A 26,038-nucleotide genomic window follows, 5' to 3' on the forward strand; every position below is an offset into this window, starting at 1 on the left:
CTGGAAGGGTTGTCCAACAAAGACAGTTGCTGTTGCCAGTTGGTTCTTAAAGGGAACCTTAACCGGCGAGGAAAAATAAATTCACTTACCTGGGGGCTTTCCCAAGCCTCCTGCAGCCGTCCGGTGCCCGCGCCAGTCCTTCGGTGCCCTCCGGTCTCCCTCCGCCGCTAAGTTTCGTTTTCGGACGACTGCCAGTCGTCCTCGGGCCTCTTCCGCATTCCTCGTCGTAAACTGCAGTAAAGCGCGTCCGCATGACGCCAAACGTGTCATGTGCATGACGCCAAACTCGTCATGCGGACGCGCTTTACTGCAGTTTACGACTAGGAATGCGGAAGTGGCCAGAGGACGACTGGCAGTCGTCCGAAAACGAAACTTAGCGGCGGAGGGAGACCGGAGGGCACCGAAGGACCGGCGCGGGCACCGGACGGCTGCAGGAGGCTTGGGAAAGCCCCCAGGTAAGTGATTTTTTTTTTCCCCGCCGGTTAAGGTTCCCTTTAAATGTAAAGCTGTTAATCATCCTATGAAAGGCCACCCTTTACAACTCCAGTACTATGCTACATGCAAAATGTATGTAGGTTATGGCATAAAATGTCCTTGGGCAAATTTTATGGTTGTGAAACAGCCAGACTTGTCAAGAAGATTATAGAACACAAATCTAGAATTTGTGTTCTTAAAGAAAAGGAAATAGGGGCTCCTATTCCGAATCTCCTGTAGCACAACATTTCTTTGAGGCAGGTCACTCAGCAAACGAGCTACGTTTCCTTATCTTGGAAGTCATCAATCAGCCTAGATGTGGTCAATAGAGTGAATCTCCTCCTACATAGAGAGGCACACTGGATAAGATTTTTACAGTCTCTGACCCCTTGGGGTATGAATTTGGACTATATAAACCTCCGATATTTACTATGTGTAATTTCAAAGGTTTATATGTTGATTTATAAACTTTTTCAGCTTTTCTAGTATTTTTGATCTGTGACTAATTTTCTGTTCTTTTCTCTCTTCCATACCTCATTAGATTCTCATTAGCATCTTCCCTTTGGATTACTACTTTCCAGATGAGGTTTGGTTACGATTAGTACTTGCTCCATTGTTTTCCACCATTTGATCTGCACATGCGTGGCAACAATAATATTCTTTTGCCTTTAAGCAGATCCGAAATAAAAACTAACTATGACAAGTAACTTGTCTATATATCTTATCTAAAGTTTAGATAAGCAAATCTAGCTGCAAACAGCTTCAACAGTTTATGATTATTTATCCATGTGATACAATGAGGGCAGCCATGTTCTGTTTGTCACATTACACATAGGCAAGCTGATACAATCTCCAGCCCTCAGCTCAATCTCCTTTCCTCCTCCCTCCTCCCCTGTGCCTCTGAAATCTCTGGCTAGTAACCTCCTCCTCCTCCTGCCCAGACTGAGCTCCCATAAGCCCTTGCTACATGAGTCTGAGAATGCCAAGGCACTCTGAAGCTGTGGGTCGAGGCTTGGTTAGTTTACAGGGAATTAGAGTATTAAAACAAAACAAAAAAAGTATTTGGCTTGAATAATGCCCTATAAAATATATGAAAGGAACACAATTGTGCAATGAGCAAAAGTTTATCTCGGATCCATTTTAATGTTTTTTTATTGTTTTACAATTTTCACACTTCCTTTATTTGTTTTCGGCCCCATCTCATGATTGTAATGCCCTTTTGTGTTTTTCTTGTATCCCTATGGGGTTTCTATTGTCAGATGTATACTAGATATTCTCATGGGTGGTGTCAATACTTTTTCATACCCCCTCTGTAATTCACCTTTCTGTAGAATTCCAGTGTGGCTTCATATGGTTTATTAAGTTCCCAGCCCTTTGTGCGTTCCAGCTTGACTAGTGCTATTGTTCCATTTTGTGGCTTGTTACTCTGGGTATAGTGGATATTTACCTCCCGATGCGTTTCAGCGTGGCCGCGCTGGATATCCTCAGTACTTTACTTGATCTAGTCATGGTATTATATATTCTGACATTATGCCCAACTTATGTTTTAGATTATGGCATGATTTATGGACTTTCTATCATTGGAAGATTCTTCTTTGCCAAACAAACCGTCTTTATCCAAATTATGCAATGTACTGATACAATAAAGTTTGATACTGAGTTTTGAAATTATTAACATTCTCTGTGGTTTCTCAAGACTATCTATCTTCTAAATTGCATATGTGAATTTGTTTGAGTGTGCTTGCCTACTTGTGTGAGAATACTTTTTATAAATTAGTCATCAAGGACTACCTCCCAACTATAACAAAGAATATGAAGTTGTATGTCATATGCAAAGTTTGCCAGCTGTTCTTTCATCCATTTGAGGTTTACTGCAAAACTGATGTGAAAGTGTGCTGCAATGTATTGATGAGATCACCAGTACATAAATGAGTAAGTGACTATGAGATGAAATACACTCACATTTTCCAACAGGGTTATTCCCTTTATAAGGGAGAATCCGAAATGTCTGAATTCTTTTATTTAAAAAAAAAAAATATTAGTAGATTATCTGGGTACTTCCAGTGAGTATATTTTGGCCTGTTTATGAATAACGTTATCCTAGTTTTTATGCATTGTTAAGTGGGGTGCTTATTCATTTTTTTTTTTTTTTTTAAATGAACTTTATCAACTGTAGGACTACAAGAGGCATAACTTTTAACGCACTCTTTATAGAAAAAATCCAGTAGCCTGTACTTAAAGCGGATCCGAGATGAAAAACTAACTATAACAAGTAACTTGTCTATATATCTTATCTAAAGTTTAGATAGTTTACACAGCAAATCTAGCTGCAAACAGCTTAAATAGAATATGATCATTTCTTTCTGTGACACGATGACAGCAGCCATGTTGTTTGTAAACATTACACAGAGGCAGGCTTATCTGCATTTTGAGCAAAAAAATCTAATCCCTCCTCCTCCTCCCTCCTCCCCTCTGCCTCTGAAATCTCTCGCTAGTAATACGTCCCCCTCCTCCTGCCCAGACTGAGCTCCCATGAGCCCTTGTTACTGTCTGAAAGTGCCTTGGCTCTCTGAAAACCTGTGGGCGTGGCTTATTTAGTTTATAAGTAATTAGAGTATTCAAACAAAAACATCTGGCTTGAGGAATGCCCTATAAACTATATGTAAGGAACACAATTATACAATGAGTAAAAGTTCATCTCGGATCCGCTTTAACATATGTTTATTATGTGTATTTGTAAACATAAAAAAAATAATTATTCAACTGTTGCTTGTTACAACAGCTATATCAAACTTTCACTGTTTATGCTAGTCACTAGTTCTCAAAAGATGTCAGATGCTTAATTCCAGACTCTAAAAGCTAATTCTAGTGAATTAAATAACTGTGGGTTAAATGTGATTTGCTACCCTATCTACAACCCTAAATTCACTATGTCTAACTAGAGATGTCGCGAACCTCCGATTTTCGGTTCGCGAACCCTGTGAGCTTTCTTAAAGATTTGTAGGCTTTCAAAAGCCAGCTTACACATACCTTGGCCGGGAATTGAACCCATATCTGAGTGCATAGTAGATAGCTCTCTTAACCGCTATACCACCACCAACACTACATGCTGAAGCCAGCCTAGCATGTACCATTGTGATATACCCAAGAGAAAAATGAGCTCTCTCTCTCTCTCTCTCTCTCTCTCAACGGATACCAGCAGAGTTTCACAGGCAATTTTGGAATTCTGCCGGATTGAAAAAGCAATTCCGTTCCAACCAAACAGAATGGAATGACCAATTTACGCCCAAAATTGCGGAAAATACAATTCCGCGGAAAGCAGTGACCATCCCTACTAGAGAGAGAGAGATGAATCTACATGGCTATCTGGGGTTCTCTTCGGACAACTGTTGAACACAAAAGGCAAGGCCATGCCTCCGTGGGGTTGAACCACCAACCTTTTAGTTAACAGCCAAACACGCTAACCAATTGTGCCACAGAGACTGTGTTCTATTCCTGGCCAATGTGAGTTGACTTTTGACATACTACACATCCTTAAGCAAGCTCATTTTTCTCTAGGATATATCATAATGGTACATGCTAGGCTGCCTGTGAAGGCGAATACGAACCACCTGAAGTTCGCCTGGAACCGTTCGCCTGCGAACCGTTCGGGACATCTCTATGCCTAACCACCCATAACAAATCCTAACGATTAAGGCCTCTTTCACAGTTAAAGTTGCTTGTTAGAAAATGTTTTAACGCAGACTAACGCACAACAATACTAAGTCTGTGCGATATTCACAATGCACACGTTGCATTTGTGTGTAACGTGTAGCGTTATTAGTAAGTGAAACATGCTGTGCATTATACACGTTATTAGCTGTGTTGGACTGTTTGCACATGCTCAGTAATGACTTGGAAGCATACTTTTCCTAGTCTGTATGCTTTACTGTATGCGATGATAACAGGGCATTAAGTTGCGTTACAACTTTTTTGGGGCGTTGCGTTGTCATTTGCGTTGCGACTTTAACATTGCATCAAAACGCAACGTCCTACTGTGAAAGAAGCCTAACCCTGATACTTATTTTCCATCAACTTTGTAAAGACCAAATACATTGTCCCATAGATCAGTGTTTCTTAACATTTTTGAGTGTTTCTCAACCCCTTTTAAAACCCTGTACTCACCAAGTACCCCCTAGCATAGTAAACATTATCACAGGTGCCCCTTGACAAATATATATTTAATTGTAGTACATAATTGGTTTTAAACAATTTCCAAGCATTTACTATTGCTTTTAATTAACTAATATACTAATTTTAGATAGATAAACAGAGGTGCCTCTGTTAACCTATCTACAATCAGTCTAGTCCACCCTTGGTGGAGGGGTGTAGCCCCATATCTTTTCTGTCTAACGAGAGCGACTTCTTAAACCTGAGTGGGGTCAGGTTCTAACTCTCTCCCCACCTGCCTTGCCAGTGGTTGCTTTTGCGGCAACCTCTGAGTATAATTATTGCCTTTTATATTTATGCACTACTAACCGAAATACTATACCATATTAGGCTCTCATTTTTTTGTTCTTCATTTCAAGTTAAAATACTAATTTGGTGTTGTTTAAATAAGATTTAGCATTCTATCTGAAACTCTAAATGTGATATCTTGGTTAAATATATCAAGCCCGAGTACCCCCTGTAACCATCAGAAGTACCCCCTTGGGTACGCGAACTACATGTTGAGAACCCAGGCCATAGATAACCACCCAAAACTGAAAAGTGGACCAGAATTTTGATTATACAAAAATCTGAATGCTCAGTACTAAAATCAGCCCTTGCTATAAAAAATGGCATTTGGCTATAAAATATCTAAGTGTTGTATTATTATTGTTATTATTATATAAAGTGCCAACATATTCTGTGGTGCTGTACAAAAGTAAGAAAGAAACATGGAATAGAACATAATATAGACAATGGTGTATACCAATATACAAAATACAGCATTGGTACAAAATTAGTCACTATAATTACGAATTCTGTATTTTGTACCAAAGTAACATGATGAATAAAATGTTTAACACATTTCAAGACACAACAATACCTCCCTTACAATATCCCTTGCTCCTGGTGGCCCTCCACATTCTTAGATTCCCTCTCACTATACTCCAGATTCTTAGTATCCCTCTCATATTGTGTTTCCCACACTTGATCTCCACCCACACAAATGTGCTCCTGCTGTTCCCACAAATTGTGCTGTAGTCCTCCATCCCATTCTGTGCATCCTGCTACTAGTTGACCACTCAATAGTGTATCACTTACTTCTGTGCCTCAATTTCTACTCACTGACCATACTATGCCTCCCCAGTTACACCTCCCCACAGTGTACTTGCTGCTGCTCCTAGTCCCCTCATTCACATCTCACAGGTCAATGTGGCATTTGGTAGGAGATACAGAGCTGCATGATTCTGACTAATAGTACCCATACATGGTACAATAAAAACGTTTCATATTCCCGTTTATTCTACCAAAATGAACTAATCAAAAAATTTTCTTTTTTGATCAAGAAAAAAAGATTATCCCGTTTTTTTTTTTTTTAATAAAAAGCTGGTCGGACATTTTGGAAAAATCTTTATATGTGATCCATCGGAATGATCAAAGTAAATTAATAAAAAAAAGGAAAAATTGTACCATGTATGGGCACCTTAGGGATGAGCAAGCTAAAATGAAGAGTCAGGCTTTCAGCAAATCGGACCCAATCTTGCTTAGTGAGATTTTCACAAACCCAGCACTCATGTTCTCCATGAGGCCAGCTTGAGCGAGAATGAGGAACTTCGGGTGGTTCGCCTTCGCCGACGAAGGCGAACTTTCCCGGAAATTCGATTCGCCCCATAATGCTTTATGAGGGTCAACTTTGACCCTCTACATCACAGTCAGCAGGCGCATTGTAGCCAATCCGGCTATACTAAGCCCTGGAACCCCACCCCCCCTTATATAAGGCAGGCTCCGGCGGCCAATAGCCTCACTCGTGTGCCTGCTAGAGACAGAATAGGGACAGCTGCTGCAGACTTGTTCTCCTAGGGACAGATTAGTCAGGCTCTTGCCTTCTTAGCTTGCTTAGCTGAATCTTATTGCTATAATAGTGCCCCAGAAAAGCTCTTTTCAGAGCTCATCCTGCTCGTGTGATCAATTTTTTTTCTGTGTTTGAAACTGACACTTGTGTTGTTTAGACAGCATTGCTAATTCATACTGTGTGTCCCACTGCCAGCAGCAGCAGCAGCACATTCAGTGACTACTACCTGTGTGTGTGAGACACTTGTGTTGCTTAGACAGCATTGCTAATTCATAATGTGTGTGTCCCACTGCCAGCAGCCCACCAGCATTCAGCAGCACATTCAGTGACACCTGTGTGTGTGACAGGGAGCTGCACATTGTACTACCTACCCAGTACTGCATTTACCTACTACTAGTACCTGTTGTGTTTAGTTAACCCACCTCATCACTGCATACACCTACGTTTGTGTTGAGTGAACCCACCTCGCTGCACATAACTACCTTTTTGTGTTGAGTGAACTTGGGTCACTGCATATAACTACCTTTTAAGTTGAGTGAACTCACCTCACTGCATATCTACCTTTTCTGTAGAGTGAACTCACCTCACTGCATCTAACTACCTGTTGTGTTCAGTGAACTCACCTCACTGCATATAGCTACCTTCTTGTATTCAGTGAACTCACCTCACTGCATATCTACCTTTTCTGTGGAGTAAAACTCACCTCACTGCATATATAACTACCTTTGGATTGAGTGAACTCACCTCACTGCACATAGCTACCTGTTGTGTTCAGTGAACTCACCTCACTGCATATGTAACTACCTTTGGGTTGAGTGAACTCACCTCACTGCATATATAACTACCTTTGGGTTGAGTGAACTCAGCTGACTGCATCTAACTACCTGTTGTGTTCAGTGAACTCACCTCACTGCATATATAACTACCTTTGTGTTGAGGGGAACTCAGCTGACTGCACATAGCTACCTGTTGTGTTCAGTGAACTCACCTCACTGCATATATAACTACCTTTGGGTTGAGTGAACTCACCTCACTGCACATAGCTACCTTTTGTGTTCAGTGAACTCACCTCACTGCATATATAACTACCTTTGGGTTGAGTGAACTCACCTCACTGCATATCTACCTTTTCTGTTGAGTGAACTCACCTCACTGCATATATAACTACCTTTGGATTGAGTGAACTCACCTCACTGCATATGTAACTACCTTTGGGTTGAGTGAACTCACCTCACTGCATATATAACTACCTTTGGGTTGAGTGAACTCACCTCACTGCATCTAACTACCTGTTGTGTTCAGTGAACTCACCTCACTGCATATATAACTACCTTTGGGTTGAGTGAACTCACCTCACTGCACATAGCTACCTTTTGTGTTCAGTGAACTCACCTCACTGCATATATAACTACCTTTGGGTTGAGTGAACTCACCTCACTGCATATCTACCTTTTCTGTTGAGTGAACTCACCTCACTGCATATATAACTACCTTTGTGTTGAATGAACTCACCTCACTGCATATCTACCTTTTCTGTTGAGTGAACTCACCTTACTGCATATACCTAGCTTCCCCCCGAGATGGACAAAATTGACAAACCAGGTAGAGGAAGAGGTAGAGGCAGACCCAGAGGAAGGCCACCTGGCACTGGCAGGTCTGTGCGAGGTGGTGTTGCTGTGATTTCGTGCGGACCTGGACCAAAGTACAGTGCTCAGAAGAAGGCACGTGCCATCACTTCCCAAAATTGTGAGGACGTGCTTGAGTATTTAACACAGAACACCTCCTCTCCCGCAGCCACCAGTGCTACGACAAGCACCACATCCGCTGCATTTGACACTTCGCAGGAGTTATTTGGTGGGGGTGGTGGTGAAATCACTGATTCACAGCCACTACTGCAACAACAAGAAGAAGGCACAGGTACACCACCTCATACGTCTGAGTTAGGTGGTGATAGTATCGACGTAATGTGTGAGGGGCATGATGAACCACCTGAAGTTGGTGCAGTTGTGGAGTTGTCTAAGGAAAGCGAAGCTGGGCAGGAGGATTATGATGACGATTATACGGATGTCATGTATGTTCCCAATAGAGGAGATGACGAGGGGGACAGTTCAGAGGGAGAGCCAGAGAGGAGGAGTAGGAGGAGACGACTCCATGATAGAAGCAGAGGGAGCTCGTCCTCAGAAACAGCTGGGGGCAGTGTCCGGCGCAATGTATCGCCAGCTATGGCCAGCCAGCCAACATGCCCTTCAAGGTCAGCTGTTGATGCCACCGTAGTGCCATCACCCCAGGGGGGCTCAGCGGGTTGGAAATATTTTACGGTGTGTGCCTCAGATAGGAGCAAAGCCATCTGTTCTCTCTGCCTCCAAAAATTGAGCCGTGGAAAGGCCAACACTCACGTAGGGACAAGTGCCTTACGAAGGCACCTGGAGAAAAAGGCACAAACAGCTATGGGATGAACACCTGAGGAAAAGCAGCACCCCTCAAAAAACAAGCCACCCTCCTTCTCCTCTTCCTCCTTCAGGTGCATCGTCTTCATCTGCTTTCTCCCTTGAACCTTCACAGCCACCCTCCTTCACACCGCCTCTGCCCTTGAGCGGTTCCTGCTGCTCTGCCCACAGCAGTAGCCAGGTGTCCGTGAAGGAAGTCTTTGAGCGGAAGAAGCCAATTTCGGCCAGTCACCCTCTTGCCCGGCGTCTGACAGCTGGTGTGGCAGAACTATTAGCTCGGCAGCTATTACCATACAAGCTGGTGGAGTCAGAGGCTTTCCGTAAATTTGTGGCCATTGGGACACCACAGTGGAAGATACCAGGCCGCACTTATTTTTCATGAAAGGCCATACCCAAACTGTACCGTGCAGTTCAGAGGCAAGTGGTGTCATCTATTGCGAAGAGCGTTGGGTCAAGGGTCCACCTGACCACGGATGCCTGGTCTGCCAAGCATGGGCAGGGCCGCTACATTACGTACACAGCCCATTGGGTCAACCTGGTGACCGATGGCAGCAAGCAGGGAGTACGTGGCTGTTCAGCGGACCGACTTGTCACACCTCCGTGGCTTGCAGGCAGGCCTCCTGCCACCTCTTCTCCTTCTCCTCCAGCTACATCCTCTTCGCTGTCAACCTCCTCCTCCTCCTTGGCTGAGTGTCAGTTGAACTCTAGCGGTGCTGCCATCTCCTCTTTCTCTCCAGCTACACAGCCCCATCTCCCCAGAGCCTACGCTGCATGCCAGGTACGACAGTGTCACGCAATTTTAGACATGTCTTGCCTCAAAGCGGAGAGTCACACTGGAGCAGCTCTCCTGGCTGCTCTTAACAAACAGGTGGAGCAATGGCTGACCCCGCACCAGCTGCAGATCGGCAACGTGGTGTGTGACAACGGCAGCAATCTCCTTTCCGCTTTGAATTTGGGAAAGCTGACACATGTACTCTGCATGGCACATGTGCTGAATCTGGTCGTGCAAAGATTTTGTCTCAAAGTACCCAGGCTTAGAGGATGTCCGGAAGCACACCAGGAAGTTGTGTGGGCATTTCAGGCGGTCTTATACGGCCATGGCACGCTTTGCGGACATTCAAACAACTTGCCGGTGAGACGCTTGATTTGCGATAGCCCGACTCGCTGGAATTCCACCCTGCTCATGTTCTCTCGCCTGCTAGACCAAGAGAAAGCCGTCACCCAGTACCTGTACAACTACAGTAGAAGGACACAATCTGGGAAGATGGGGATGTTGTGGCCCAACAGCTGGACACTGATGCAAAATGCATGCAGGACCATGCGGCCGTTTGAGGAGGTGACCAACCTGGTGAGTCGCGCTAAAGGCACCATCAGCGACTTGATCCCCTACGCTTACTTCCAGGAGCGTGCCGTGCGTAGAGTGGTGGATGAAGCTGTGGAGGAGCGGGAACAGGAACAGCTATGGCAGGAGGAGTCGTGGGACCAATTTTCAACCGAACCACAGGTTTCCTCAACACCTGCGGCACCACAGAGGGGGGAGAATGAGGAAGAAGAGGAGTCGTGTGGGGAAGGAGAGGAGTCAGACTCGGATGATTATGAGGAAGGTGTTTCTGTGGAGGAGGAAGAGGCGGCAGCAGCAGAAGAACAACCACAGCAGCCGTCACAGGGGGCTTCTGCTGCTCCACGTTCCCGTGGTATTGTTCGTGGCTGGGGGGAGGAAGAGGAGTTGCGTGACGTCACTGTGGAAGAGCAAGAGGAGATGGAGAGTACGTCTGGATCCGACTTTGTGCAGATGGCCTCTTGTTGACCTCATGTTGTCCAGCCTGTTGAGGGACTCCCGTATCAAAAAACTCAAGGGGAATGACCTGTACTGGGTGGCCACGCTACTAGACCCTCGGTACAGGCACAAAGTGGCAGACCTGTTACCAACTCAACACAAGGTGGAAAGGATGCAGCACTTGCAGAACAAGCTGTCAGTGATGCTTTACAATGCATTTAAGGGTGATGTGACAGTACAACGCAATAAAGGTACCACTGGCAGTATTCCTCCTCCTCCTCACCAGTCCACGCAGGCAAGGACAGGACGCTCCAGCGATCTCGGGGTGATGTCGGACATGCGGACATTCTTTAGTCCAACGCCTCGCAGTAGCCCTTCGGGATCCACCCTCCACCAACGCCTGGACCGGCAGGTAGCCGACTACCTGGTCTTAAGTGTGGATGTACACACTGCGACTGCGAGCAGAGACTATGAACCCTTGCTCTACTGGTTGCGCATGCTTGACCTGTGGCCAGAGTTGTCCCGATTTGCCATACAACTTCTCTCTTGCCCTGCCGCAAGCGTCCTGTCAGAAAGGACCTTCAGTGCAGCTGGAGGCATTGTCACTGAGAAGAGAAGTCGCCTAAGTCATGACAGTGTTCAGTACCTGACCTTTATCAAAATGAATGAGGCATGGATCCCTGAGGGCTATTGCACGACCGAAGACTAAGTCAGTCCCCACACACAGCATCTCTGCCTGCAGGCCGCTTGACTGCCTTCTCCGCCACCACCACCAGGGTCCAGGACTCTAGGCAGATTCCAGAATTTTTAAGGCCGCTGCTAGCAGTGGCCGCTATACTAATTTTTCTGGGGCGTGCACATGCCTGCCTAATTGTTCTGGCTGAACTGCAGGCGGCTGCAACAAAAAAACAAAAGGCATGTACATGTGCCCATCCCCTTTCGTGATCATTACCTTGCCGCGGTGAAGGGGCTTGCGTATCACAATGAAGCAATGACCGCTGGCTATATGAGTGTCTCGGGTGGGGTGGCACACCAAAGATAAGGTCGTTGTTTCATTGTGGTCAGGCCAAATTTGATCAGCTGGACAGTCACTGTTCTGTCATTCAGCTATCTTAGCCGGGCGACCATATGGGCTGAAAAGCCACCATCACCTGCACTCTCATCATGGTGCACACCAGTCCAGCATGCCCGTCACTACACAAACGGCTGTTTGCAGTCACTGCATACCTTTCACTGCATCTGTGACTGCACATTATACCTGGCAGTCAGTGCATAACTTGCACTTGAATGGATACAGTTTTAAACAATTGAAAAATACAACCATCTACAGTTTCAAACAATTAAAAAATACAACCATCTACATTTTAAAACAATTTAACCACTTCCCGACCACCTAACGCACAGCGGCGGCCGGGAAGTGGAGCCCTGAAGGACCGGCTCACCCACAGAGGCGGCGGTCCTTCTAAGGGCATGGGCGGAGCGATCGCGTCATCTGTGACGCGATCCTCCGCCCGGGATCGTTACATGGGCATTTTGTCTCCGCTCGCCGGCCACTTAGCAGAGCCGGCGAGCGGAGGAATCCGCACAATAGGCCAATCAGGAGGTATAAGGCACTTTGTTAGGTAAACAAAGTGCCTTATACGTGCTTCCTCCTCGCCTCGTGGTCTCATTGTTGCAGAGACCACCAGTGAGGAGGAACCACTTGTAAGTGACACAGCTACACTGTATTTTTTGCCCTCAGCCTTCCTGATCACCCACCCCAGCCTTCCTACCCCCCCCCCCCCTGATCACCCCAGCAGACCCCTGCCCAGCACCCTTGCACCCCTGTAAAACCCCCACCCCCCCACCTGCCACTAACTAGCGACGCTGCCCCTTAGTTTAGGTCCCTAACTGCCTCCTAGTCACCCCTGATCCCCCCCCCCTACCTTTAGATCACCCCCACACCCCATCCCAGACTACCCCCCTGTATACTGTATACATCTGTATACAGCTACCTTACCCCCTGATCCCCCTCTGATCCCCCTCTGATCACCTGTCTATCACCTGTCCATCACCCCTCAGCACCCCCACCCATCAGAGCAGACCCTAACTGCCCCACGGGGGTAACCGATCACCTGCCCAGGCCCTCGATTGCCCTCATACCCCCCTTCTGATTACATCCCCTGCTCTTTGTTTACATCTGTCCTCCCCAGCAATCACTAACTGATCTTTGATCAGTAACCCCCTGTGTCTGCCTCTCATCAGATCAGGACTCAGTCTGCCCCGTGCAGGCTCCTGATCAACCCCCCACCCCCTCAAATCGCCCTCAGACCCCCCCCCCCCTAATCACCGTCCAAGTGCATTGTATTTGACTGTGCTGCACTTGTATTCGATTGTGCTGCGCTTGTATTCAATTGTGCTGTAATTGTATGTGATTGTCCCGTGATCGGCTTCGATTGCCCCGTGATTGTTTGATTGCCTGAGACCCCACTTCCCACCACACCCAACCCCCCCTCCCCCCCACCACACCCAACCCCCCCCCCTCCCCCCCCCCCTCACCACCTTCCGAGTGCATCAGATTTGCTTGTGCTGTGATTGGAGTCGATTGTGCTTTAATTGTATTTGATTGTCCCGTGATCGACTTCGATTGCCCCGTGATTGTTTGATTGCCTGAGACCCCACTTCCCGCCACACCCAATCCCACCCTCCCCCCATCACCTTCCGAGTGCATCAGATTTGATTGTGCTGTGATTGGAGTCGATTATGCTGTAATTGTATTTGATTGTCCCGTGATCGGCTTCGATTGCCCCGTGATTGTTTGATTGCCTGAGACCCCACTTCCCGCCACACCCAATCCCACCCTCCCCCCATCACCTTCCGAGTGCATCAGATTTGATTGTGCTGTGATTGGATTCGATTGTGCTGTAATTGTATTTGATTGTCCCGTGATCGGCTTCGATTTGACCTGTGATTGTTTGATTGCCTGAGACCCCACTTCCCGCCACACCCAACCCCACCCTCCCCCCCCACCACACCCAACCCCACCCTCCCCCCCCACCACACCCAACCACCACCTTCCGAGTGCATCAGATTTGCTTGTGCTGTGATTGGAGTCGATTGTGCTGTAATTGTATTTGATTGTCCCGTGATTGTTTGATTGCCTCTGAGACCCCACTTCCCACCAACCCCAATACCTCTCAAATACTCCCTTTTTGCTAGGTAGGTGCTCTTTTTTTCTGGGTAGTCTCGGAGGAAAACCCCATAAATTTAGTAATCCACAATGGCAAGAAGGGGACTTTCCGATGACGAGGTATACAGGTACATGGACCAGTCGGATGAGTTCTTTTGGGAAGAATCATCCGTCGAATCTTCCGGGTCCGAATTTAAACCTGTAGAATGCAGTGGTTCCTTGACCGAAAGTGATGACGAGGCTATGGTCCCGGCTAGAGCCAGGCGTACCAGACCCCAAGTTGTTAGACCGCAGGTGGCGCAGGATCCGCCTCAAGGGCAGCAGGGTGGTGCTAGCGCTGATGATAGTTTTCTTGGTGAGGCAGGCACCAGCAGCACAGCATCTCCTGGACTTGGTACCAGTACTTCTGTAGACCCTGGCGAAGTGGTGAGCGTCAGCATGGAAGTTGAAACTGGTACGGTGGCAAGTGCAGTAGTACCCCCGTCGCAGCCACCAAGAAGAAGACGGGCCCGTAGTACCCATAGACTCCCAGAGGTGCTGGCACAACCAGATTGGCAATCCCCTGATTCCGCCGCACCCGTAGTGCCCCCTTTCACCGCCCAGTCTGGAGTCCAGGTGGCGACAGCTCATCTAGGAACGGCCCTAGACTTTTTGCAGCTGTTCATCACCCAGGTTCTCTTGGACTTAATTGTGGTTGAGACCAACCGTAAAGCCACACAATTCATCACCGAGCACCCGGAGAGCATGTATGCCCAGCCTTTCCGGTGGAAACCAGTCCAAGTTTCCGACATTAAAATCTTTTTGGCCCTTATCCTTCACTTGGGACTAATTAAACAGAATGTATTGCGGTCGTATTGGTCTACGAACCCAGTACATCATGTTCCCTTGTACCCTGCTGCCATGTCCAGGACACGATTTGAGTCCATCCTGTGCTTCCTGCACTTTAACGATGACGAAACCTGTCATGAAAAGGGCCACCCTGCATATGACCGGCTTCACAAAATTCGGCCCCTCATAGACCACCTGTCATCAACATTTGCAGATGATTATATCCCTGAACAGAACATCTGCATAGACGAGTCCCTCTTACGCTTTACCGGGTGCCTTGGCATCAAACAGTACATCCCAAGCAAGCGCGCCCGGTATGGGGTGAAACTGTATAAGCTCTGTGAAAGGGCCACAGGCTATACATGTCGTTTTAGGGTCTATGAGGGAAAAGACTCAAAATTGGAGCCGGTCGGATGCCCTGACTACCTGGGGAGCAGTGGAAAGGTTGTGTGGGACTTGGTGTCACCCTTGTTCCAGAAGAGGTACCAGCTTTTTGTGGACAATTATTACACAAGTGTGGCCCTCTTTCAGCACTTAAAGTTAGAAGGAATCCGATGCTGTGGCACTGCGCGTCCTAGTCGCCAGGGCTTCCCCCAACGGCTCGTTACCACCAGACTTGAACGGGGGCAGAGGGCCGCCTTGCGTACTGAAGACCTGCTCGCGGTGAAATGGAGGGACAAGAGGGACGTTTACTTTCTGTCCACCATTCACACAGACACGACAGTCCAAATTCAACTGGCAACTAAGGTCATTGAAAGGCCCCTTGTCATCCACGAATATAATGTCAACATGGGAGGGGTGGACTTCAATGACCAGAGGTTAGCGCCCTATTTAATTTCCCGGAAAACAAAACGCTGGTATAAGAAAGTGTCTTTTTATCTGATTCAATTGGCAGTTTACAACAGCTTTGTTCTCTACAGTAAGGCTGGGAGAACTGGATCTTTCCTCCAATTTCAGGAACAGATCATTCTGGACACCCCGTATCCAGGAGGTGCCAGCCCCCCCCCCCCCCCAGATGCAACTAGCCGACTGCACGGAAGGCATTACGCCTATCAGCTTCCGTGTGCCCCAGGTCAACGCATCCGAAGAAAACGTTGCCGTGTCTGCAGCAGGGCTGGAACAAGGACTGACACCGTTTATTATTGTCCCCGCTGTCCTGATCAGCCTGGTCTATGCGTAGGGCCGTGTTTTGAGAGGTACCACGAGCAGGTACACTATTAGAACCTAGGGAACTCCAGACACAGGAGTAGGCACACACTCAGTGGTCTTTCGCACATTGTCGCTGGGAGAGGAGAGGTAAGCTTGAAAACCAAACGGGTAAGCATAAAAGTCGGAAGAAGGATCGGTTTCCATGCTTGATATTGCTGATCTGTCCTGGGTTGGCGATATAAGACGGCATGTTTGAATTTCCCTTGAGTGTGGACACCCCCGGTTTATATGTGATTTGGGCCTATGATGATGCTTTAATGCCACACAGAGTCATCTCTATTGGCAGGCATATTGCTGTATCCTACAGGCATAATGCTGTATACTAAAGTTCTGAGGCCCAGTCACATAAGTTGGTGGCTCACCCTGAGTGCAGGGTGGCACGGGGTGTCTCTCTCCTGAGGTTATCACTGCCATTGATGTGGAGGAAGATCTGCCATTGATGTGGAGCAAGGTATGTTTGCCGTTCATTTTTCCTTTCAGCCCAGAGTGCATTACCCGTATACCCAATATAAGGAGTATAGCAGAAACTCCTAATACTGGCCATACATGTAATGATTGCAGAGACCCTAAAATGCCAGGACAGACTTCACAAATGACCCCATTTTGGAAAGAGGACACCCTAAAGTATTATGTGAGGTGCACGGTGAGTTCATAAAAGATTTTAGTTTTTGTCACAAGTTAGCAGAATTTTTTTTTTTTTTTTAACAAAGTGTCATTTTCCGTTTACTTGTGACAAAAAATTAAATTTTCAATGACCTCACCATTACCCTCATGGAATACCTTGTTGTGTATTCTTTCCAAAATGGGGTCATTTGTGGGGTTTGTTAACTGTCCTGGCAAGTGGGCGGGGTGCTAAATTTTGAGCACCCCTGTAAAGCCTAAAGGTACTCATTGGACTCTGGGCCCCTTAGCGCAGTTAGGGTGCAAAAAAGTGCCACACATGTGGTATCGCCGTACTCAGGAGAAGTAGTACAATGTGTTTTGGGGTGTATTTTTACACATACCCATGCTGGGTGGGAGAAATAACTCTGTAAATGGACAATTGTGTGTAAAAAAATCAAAAGATTGTCATTTACAGAGGTATTTCTCCCACCCAGCATGGGTATGTGTAAAAATACACCCCAAAACACATTGTACTACTTCTCCTGAGTACGGCAATACCACATGTGTGGCACTTTTTTGCACCCTAACTGCGCTAAAGGGCCCAAAGTCCAATGAGTACCTTTAGGATTTCACAGTTCATTTTGCGGAAATTGATTTCCAGACTACTCCTCACGGTTTAGGGCCCCTAAAATGCCAGGGCAGTATAGAAACCCCACAAATGACCCCATTTTAGAAAGAAGACACCCCAAGGTATTCCGTTAGGAGTATGGTGAGTTCATAGAAGATTTTATTTTTTGTCACAAGTTAGTGGAAAATGACACTTTGTGAAAAAAACAATAAAAATCAATTTTCCGCTAACTTTTGACAAAAAATAAAATCTTCTATGAACTCACCATACTCCTAACGGAATACCTTGGGGTGTCTTCTTTCTAAAATGTGGTCATTTGTGGGGTTCCTATACTGCCCTGGCATTTTAGGGGCCCTAAACCGTGAGGAGTAGTCTGGAAATCAAATTCCGCAAAATGACCTGTGAAATCCTAAAGGTACTCATTGGACTTTGGGCCCTTTAGCGCAGTTAGGGTGCAAAAAAGTGCCACACATGTGGTATCGCCGTACTCGGGAGAAGTAGTACAATGTGTTTTGGGGTGTATTTTTACACATACCCATGCTGGGTGGGAGAAATAACTCTGTAAATGGACAATTGTGTGTAAAAAAATCAAAAGATTGTCATTTACAGAGGTATTTCTCCCACCCAGCATGGGTATGTGTAAAAATACACCCCAAAACACATTGTACTACTTCTCCCGAGTACGGAAATACCACATGTGTGGCACTTTTTTGCACCCTAACTGCGCTAAAGGGCCCAAAGTCCAATGAGTACCTTTAGTATTTCACAGGTCATTTTGCGGAATTTGATTTCCAGACTACTCCTCACGGTTTAGGGCCCCTAAAATGCCAGGGCAGTATAGGAACCCCACAAATGACCCCATTTTAGAAAGAAGACACCCCAAGGTATTCCGTTAGGAGTATGGTGAGTTCATAGAAGATTTTATTTTTTGTCACAAGTTAGTGGAAAATGACACTTTGTGAAAAAAACAATAAAAATCAATTTTCCGCTAACTTTTGACAAAAAATAAAATCTTCTATGAACTCACCATACTCCTAACGGAATACCTTGGGGTGTCTTCTTTCTAAAATGGGGTCATTTGTGGGGTTCCTATACTGCCCTGGCATTTTAGGGGCCCTAAACCGTGAGGAGTAGTCTTGAAATGAAATTTCTCAAAATGACCTGTGAAATCCTAAAGGTACTCATTGGACTTTGGGCCCTTTAGCGCAGTTAGGGTGCAAAAAAGTGCCACACATGTGCTATCGCCGTACTCAGGAGAAGTAGTATAATGTGTTTTGGGGTGTATTTTTACACATACCCACGCTGAGTGGGAGAAAGATCTCTGTAAATGGACAATTGTGTGTAAAAAAAATTAACAAATTGTCATTTACAGAGATATTTCTCCCACCCAGCATGGGTATGTGTAAAAATACACCCCAAAACACATTATACTACTTCTCCTGAGTACGGCAATACCACATGTGTGGCACTTTTTTGCAGCCTAACTGCGCTAAGGGGTCCAAAGTCCAATGAGCACCTTTAGGCTTTACAGGGGTGCTTACAATTTAGCACCCCCCAAAATGTCAGGACAGTAAACACACCCCACAAATGACCCCATTTTGGAAAGTAGACCCTTCAAGGTATTCAGAGAGGGGCATGGTGAGTCCGTGGCAGATTTCATTTTTTTTTTTGTCGCAAGTTAGAAGAAATGGAAACTTTTTTTTTTTGTGACAAAGTGTCATTTTCCGCTTACTTGTGACAAAAAATAATATCTTCTATGAACTCACTATGCCTCTGAGTGAATAATTTGGGATGTCTTCTTTCCAAAATGGGGTCATTTGGGGGGTATTTATACTATCCTGGAATTCTAGCCCCTCATGAAACATGACAGGGGGTCAGAAAAGTCATAGATGCTTGAAAATGGGAAAATTCACTTTTTGCACCATAGTTTGTAAACGCTATAACTTTTACCCAAACCAATAAATATACACTGAATGTTTTTTTTTTTCAGCAAAAACATGTTTGTCCACATTTTTCGCGCTGCATGTATACAGAAATTTTACTTTATTTGAAAACTGTCAGCACAGAAAGTTAAAAAAATCATTTTTTTGCCAAAATTCATGTCTTTTTTGATGAATATAATAAAAAGTAAAAATCGCAGGAGCAATCAAATAGCACCAAAAGAAAGCTTTATTAGTGACAAGAAAAGGAGACAAAATTCATTTAGGTGGTAGGTTGTATGAGCGAGCAATAAACCGTGAAAGCTGCAGTGGTCTGAATGGAAAAAAAGTGGCCGGTCCGGGGTAGAAAGCCCTAGGTCCTCAAGTGGTTAAAAATACAACCATCTACATTTTAAAACAATTTAAAAATACAACCATCTACATTTTAAAACAATTTAAAAATACAACCATCTACATTTTAAAACAATTTAAAAATACAACCATCTACATCAGGGGTAGGGAACCTTTTTGGCTGAGAGAGCCATAAACACGACATATTTTAAAATGTAATTCCGTGAGAGCCATACAATAACTAAATACAAGGAAATGTGTGCATTTTATGCAAAACCAACAGTTTAAATTGCAATAAGTGTCTGAATTCTTTTTAATAACGTTGTTATGCTGTTGCTAACGGTTAGCAACTGCATAACAACATTATTAAAAATAATTCAGAGACTTATTGTTTACCTAATGCAGCAATGTTTCACCAGAAATTAATCGTAAAGTGGGCAGCATTTTACCAGAAATTAATTGTAAAGTGGGCAGCACTTTACCAGAAATTAATCATACAGTGGGCAGCATTTCATCATAAAATAATCGTAAAGTTGGCAGCATTTCGCCATAAAATAATCATAAAGTGGGGAGCATTTCACCATAAAATAATCGTAAAGTGGGCAGCAGTGACCAGAAAATAATCGCAATGTGGGCAGCATTCACCAGAAAATAATGGGAGCGGCAGGTTAGGGTGTGGAGAGGTAGGTCAAGGTGCTGGGTGGGCAGGTGATATTGCTTGTTGGGGGGGGGGGGGGTGGTGAGGTGCTGGGTGGGTAGGTAATATTTCTTGCTGGGGGGGGGGGGGTAGTGAGGTGCTGGGTTGGCAGTGTGCAGGGTGGGTAGGTGATATTGCTTGGTGGGTGGTGGGGGGTAAACAGGTGAGGTGCTGGGTGGGTAGGTGATATTGCTTGGTGGGTGGATGGGGGAAACAGCTGAAGTGCTGGGTGGGTAGGTGATATTGCTTGGAGGGTGGGTGGGGGAAACAGCTGAGGTGCTGGGTTGGTAGGTGATATTGCATGGTGGGTGGGTGGGGGAAAACAGGTGAAGTGCTGGGTAGGTAGGTGATATTGCTTGGAGGGTGGGTGGGGGGAAACAGGTGAAGTGCTGGGTGGGTAGGTGATATTACTTGGAGGGTGGGTGGGGGAAACAGGTGAGGTGCTGGACAGGCAGCTGATATTGCTTGGTGGGTGGGGGGAAACAGGTGAGGTGCTGGGTGGGTAGATGATATTGCTTGGTGGGTGGTGGAGTGGAAACAGGTGAGGTGGTGGGTGGGTAGGTGTTTTTGCTTGGTGGGTAGATGAGGGAAACAGGTGAGGTGCTGGATAGGCAGCTGATATTGCTTGGTGGGTGGATGGAGGAAACAGCTGAGGTGCTGGGTTGGTAGGTGATATTGCATGGTGGGTGGTGGTGGGGGAAACAGGTGAGGTGCTGGGTGGGTAGGCGATATTGCTTGGTGAGTGGTGGGGGAAACAGGTGAGGTGCTGGACAGGAAGCTGATATTGCTTGGTGGGTGGAAACAGGTGAGGTGCTGGGTTGGTAGGTGATATTGCTTGGTGGGTGGTGGGGGGGAAACAGGTGAGGTGCTGGGTGGGTAGGTGATATTGCTTGGTGGGTGATGGGGGGGAAACAGGTGAGGTTCTGGGTGGGTAGGTGATATTGCTTGGTGGGTGGTGGTGGGGAAACAGGTGAGGTGCTGGGTAGGTAGGTGATATTGCTTGGTGAGTGGGTGGGGAAACATGTGAGGTGCTGGACAGGCAGCTAAAAGCGCTTGGTGGGTGGCTGGGTGGGGGGAAACAGGTGAGGCGCTGGGTGGCAGGCTTAATAATGCTAACACTCACCAGCTTCTAGTCAGCTTCACCGGAGTTCCACAGTGCGGGCTCGGCTGACAATCACTGGCCACAACTCACTCCGGCCTCCAGTCCCTGCATGCCACGTCACCATGGGGGCGGAGCTACAGTACGCTGGCCGCGGCGGGTGGAGGAGGCGGCGCTCAGCACGCATGTGAGGGAAGGCGGGAGGTGGATATGTAAATGAAGCCCGGGGGGCAGGAGGAGGCTGAGGCGCACACTGAATTTAAAAGTAAACAAAGTCTCTCTGGCCGCTCCGTCACACGTGTTTTAGCGAGCCAGAGAGCCATATGCGTAGTTCAAAAGAGCCATATATGGCTCGCGAGCCATAGATTCCCGACCCCTGATCTACATTTTCAAACAATTTAAAAATACAACCATCTACAGTTTCAAACAATTGAAAAAAAAAAAGGCAAAAAACTTGCCCTCCGTAAAACATTCATGGCAAATGCTTTCGACTTGGTTTGTCTTCCGCTGGGTCAAGGGTCCATCTGATCACAGATGCCTGGTCTGCAAAGCACGGTCGGGGCAGCTACAGCATGGGTCTCAGCAGGCTCCCACTTTGGGCCGGAATCCAACCTTCATTCCCCGCCCATTACCCGTGGTGACAATGTCAGACTTGCCCGCCTCCATATGATTCTCGTGAAAGGAATGTGGTGTCATCTTTGCCCACCATAACTAGTTCTCGTTAAAGAATTTAAAGTACATTCATTTCAAATACAGCAAGCCCTCGATAGTCCTCCTGTATTGTTATTTTTGGTCACTACCTCGGGGCGGGCATGCCTGCCCGCTGCCCTCCTTGCCTGGATGTGTGGTGGGAGCCGTTTGTTAGGCTACAACTCCGGACCAGAATCACACCAGGAAGGGTTCCCCCGCCATTAGCCATGGTCAGTGGTCACGATGGCAGACTTGACCTCCATAACAGATTCTCGCCGGAGACCAACCTGGTGAATCACAGTGAAGGCACCATCAGACTTGCCCTCCATAACGGATTCCCGTTAAAGGATTTAAAGTTGATTCATTACAATTAGGGCCTCAAAAGGTCCTCCTGAGTCCTGTATTGTTGTTTTTGGTCACTACCTCGGGGCGGGTGTGCATGCCTGCCTGCTGCCCTCCTTGCCTGGATGTGTGGTGGCAGCCGTTTCTCAGGCTCCAACTTCGGAACGCAATACAACCATCTACATTTTAAAACAATTTAAAAATACAACCATCTACATTTTCAAACAATTTAAAAATACAACCATCTACAGTTTCAAACAATTGAAGAAAAAAGGCAAAAAACTTGCCCTCCGTAAAACATTCTTGGCAAATGCTTTCGACTTGGTTTGTCTTCCGCTGGGTCAAGGGTCCATCTGATCACAGATGCCTGGTCTGCAAAGCATGGTCAGGGCAGCTACAGCATGGGTCTCAGCAGGCTCCCACTTCGGGCCGGAATCCAACCTTTATTCCCCGCCCATTACCCTTGGTGACAAATAATGGCAGACTTGCCCTCCATAACGGATTCCCGTTAAAGGATTTAAAGTTGATTCATTACAATTAGGGCCTCAAAAGTCCTCCTGAGTCCTGTATTGTTATTTTTGGTCACTACCTCGGGGCGGGCGTGCATGCCTGCCTGCTGCCCTCCTTGCCTGTGTAGTGGTAGCCGTTGCTCAGGCTCCACACCGGATTCCATCCCTCGTTCCCCGGCCATTACCCGGGGTCACAAATGGCAGACTTGCCCGCCTCCATATGATTCTCGTGAAAGGAATGTGGTGTCATCTTTCCCCGCCATAACTGGTTCTCGTTAAAGGATTTAAAGTACATTCATTTCATATACAGCAAGCCCTCGATAGTCCTCCTGTATTGTTATTTTTGGTCACTACCTCGGGGCGGGCGTGCATGCCTGACTGCTGCCCTCCTTGGATGTGTAGTGGTAGCCGTTGCTCAGGCTCCACACCGGATTCCATCCCTCATTTCCCGGCCATTACCCGGGGTCACAATGCCAGACTTGTCCGCCTCCATAGGATTCTCATTGTTGCGGTACTGAACAAGTACACAGCAAGTAGAAAATGTAATTTAAAAACAAAACGTAAGCTTTTTAACAATGCCATGGAAAGTTGAGAAGGCAGTCACACATTACCTGACATCACTGAGTGAGGAAGAGCAATCTCGCCATGTTGCGCAGTAGTCCAGCATGGCCATCACTACACAAACAGCTGATAACTTGCGGTGCGTTACACAGTTAGTTTGGTGCGTCAGTGTGAAGCAGTACTCTAATTACACTACCTGATTGATGTATACACATGCAAGATGTTTTAAAGCACGTTAGGCCTGCAATTTAGCATTCAATGTGATTTCTGCCGTTAAAACGCTGTTTTGCGTCACATTCAGATTTTTCCCCGGGACTTTTGGCGTGTATCCCACTCCGCCATGCCCCCCTCCAGGTGTTAGACCCCTTGAAACATCTTTTCCATCACTTTTGGGGCTAGCATAATTTTTTCTATTTTTCAAAGTTCGCCTCCCCATTGAAGTCTATTGCGGTTTGCGGACTTTTTTGCGAACCGAACCTTCCGCGGAAGTTCGCGAACCCGGTTCGCGAACCTAAAATTGGAGGTTCGGCCCATCACTAATGAGGAAGTACACACGGCAGCCCAGGGGGTGATCTGGAAGGAAAAGATTGGGCAGAACATTTTGGAAACTCCCTTTGTTCAGCTAATAGCTTCTTCCAACAACACACCCTTTCCCCAGCCAACCAATTATAAGAGATCACACTGCAGGCCTTTTTATAGTGGACAAAGGGAGGGGTTTTGCATTCTGTTTTGCAATTTCATGCAGTTAGGAGGGAGATGAAAAGAGAGAAACAGGGACAGAACTGCAATTTCAGGGAAAGTAAGAGGGTGTATTGTAAATAGAATTGTTTTGCTATGTCATTGTGTTTTTGTGCATTCCTATACAAAGTTAGCTCTGCATTTAGAAGTGTTCAACTGTAATTATTCTAGCAATTGTTTCACTAGTTCACTTTAGCTATAGACACTGTGTAGGCTGAGCTAGTGACAGTTTATTACATCATTGTATTGATCTTTATCTATTTCAGGGAGAGTTGGATCATATTGAATGGTAGATAGAATTATTTTTCTATATCATTGTGTGCTTATTGTCAGGGCCGGATTACCGACCAGGCAACAAAAGCAGTCGCTTGGGGCCCCATTCAGAGTCAAAGGGGTCCCATCAGCACATAAAATTAGCCCTCGCCATCCTGTCAGCGGTGGCTGGATGGTATAATGGTTAAAGGGACTCTGAGCAGTGCAGTAACTATGGAAAGATGCATATAATTTTAAAGCTCTCTTTCTCTTCTTTCCAATTATATATAAACGGCCACCCTATGCCTTTTAGTTTTCGCTATTTTCGTGATCGAAATTGCGGCCACAGGACGACTTTTCTCCAAAGTCGGGAGCTCGATTCAGCACAATGCAATGAAATATAAGGAACCCAGGGGGATATAATTACAAACATCATGCTGGTAGGTGTGAGGATATAATTAATTAGTTGTGGGTATGCTTAAAGGCATACCCATAGGCACTGTTCAGAGTCCCTTTAAGGGCTCTGCCTCTGACACAGGAGACCAGGGTTTGAATTTCGGCTCTGCCTGTTCAGTAAGCCAGCACCTATTCAGTAGGAGACCTTAGGCAAGTCTCTCTAACACTGCTACTGCCTATAGGGCGCGTCCTAGTGGCTGCAGCTCTGGCGCTTTGAGTCCGCCAGAAGAGAAGCGCGATATAAATGATATTTGTCTTGTCTAAGGATGCCGTGCTCTGCTGATTGTCTTCAGAGTCAGGCTCTCCTCCTAGGTCCCCCTCCTGCTACTGTGCGCTCTGCCGCTGCCCACTCCTCCCTCCCTTCCCACAGAGAACCACAGCTGCAGCAAGAATGATAGCAGCAGATGGCAAACGCTCACTCACCTATCCATGATCCAAGCGATAGAGATCCCGTCATCTGAAACCCATCTGTCTCTTCTACAGTGCAGCCGCTCGCTCTGAACTTCCTGATTCTCAGATCAGACAGGAAGTAGGAAGTAGTAATAGCAGTAGTAACAGAGTGGCAGCACTCTAGAGGAGACAGATGGGCTCCGGATGCTTGGATCCCAATAGGTGAATGTGAGTCATCTGGTGCTGTCATTCTCATCCGCTGTGGCTGCCTTATCTGCTGGACTATCGTATCTACTGGGATGGAGGCTGCATGGTGGCAGTCTAGTTTGGGAGGAAATCGTTTGTTCGTGGTGGTGGTGGTTATGTAATTCTGTCCGTGGAACGGCTTCCGGTTTGGCGGTGTCCAGAGCTTTTTGCTATTGCCAGGCTGGAGATGCAGGGGGAAAGTGCTGTTGCTGTGATATCTGGTGCCCTCTTCACAGGGGTGCCCCAGCCCCTGAGTGCAAATGTCCCAGACATTCATCTCTCACTATGCATTTTGCCGCCGCTATTCCCAGCATTGTGCACCCACAGAGGAAAGCGGGCTGTTGCCCATAGCAACCAGTAGCTCGGCTGCCTCGGTGTGTGCGGCATGTTGCTGTGCAGCTGCATCTTCTGATTCTATTACGACATGATGGGGGGCCCAAATCAGTTACTTTGCTTAGGGCCCCATTTAGCCTTAATCCGGCTCTGCTTATTGTGCATGCTTTTAGAAAGTTTGCTGTGCATTTTAGAACTGTTTAGCTATCACTATTTTATATGGGCATAACAATCACCCCTGTGGCCCCTGCCATGGCAGGGGGGTCCAAAGGCTTTGGGG

The sequence above is a fragment of the Hyperolius riggenbachi genome, chromosome 3 (genome assembly GCF_040937935.1).
Source record: "Hyperolius riggenbachi isolate aHypRig1 chromosome 3, aHypRig1.pri, whole genome shotgun sequence".
In the NCBI taxonomy this organism is placed as follows: Eukaryota; Metazoa; Chordata; class Amphibia; order Anura; family Hyperoliidae; genus Hyperolius; species Hyperolius riggenbachi.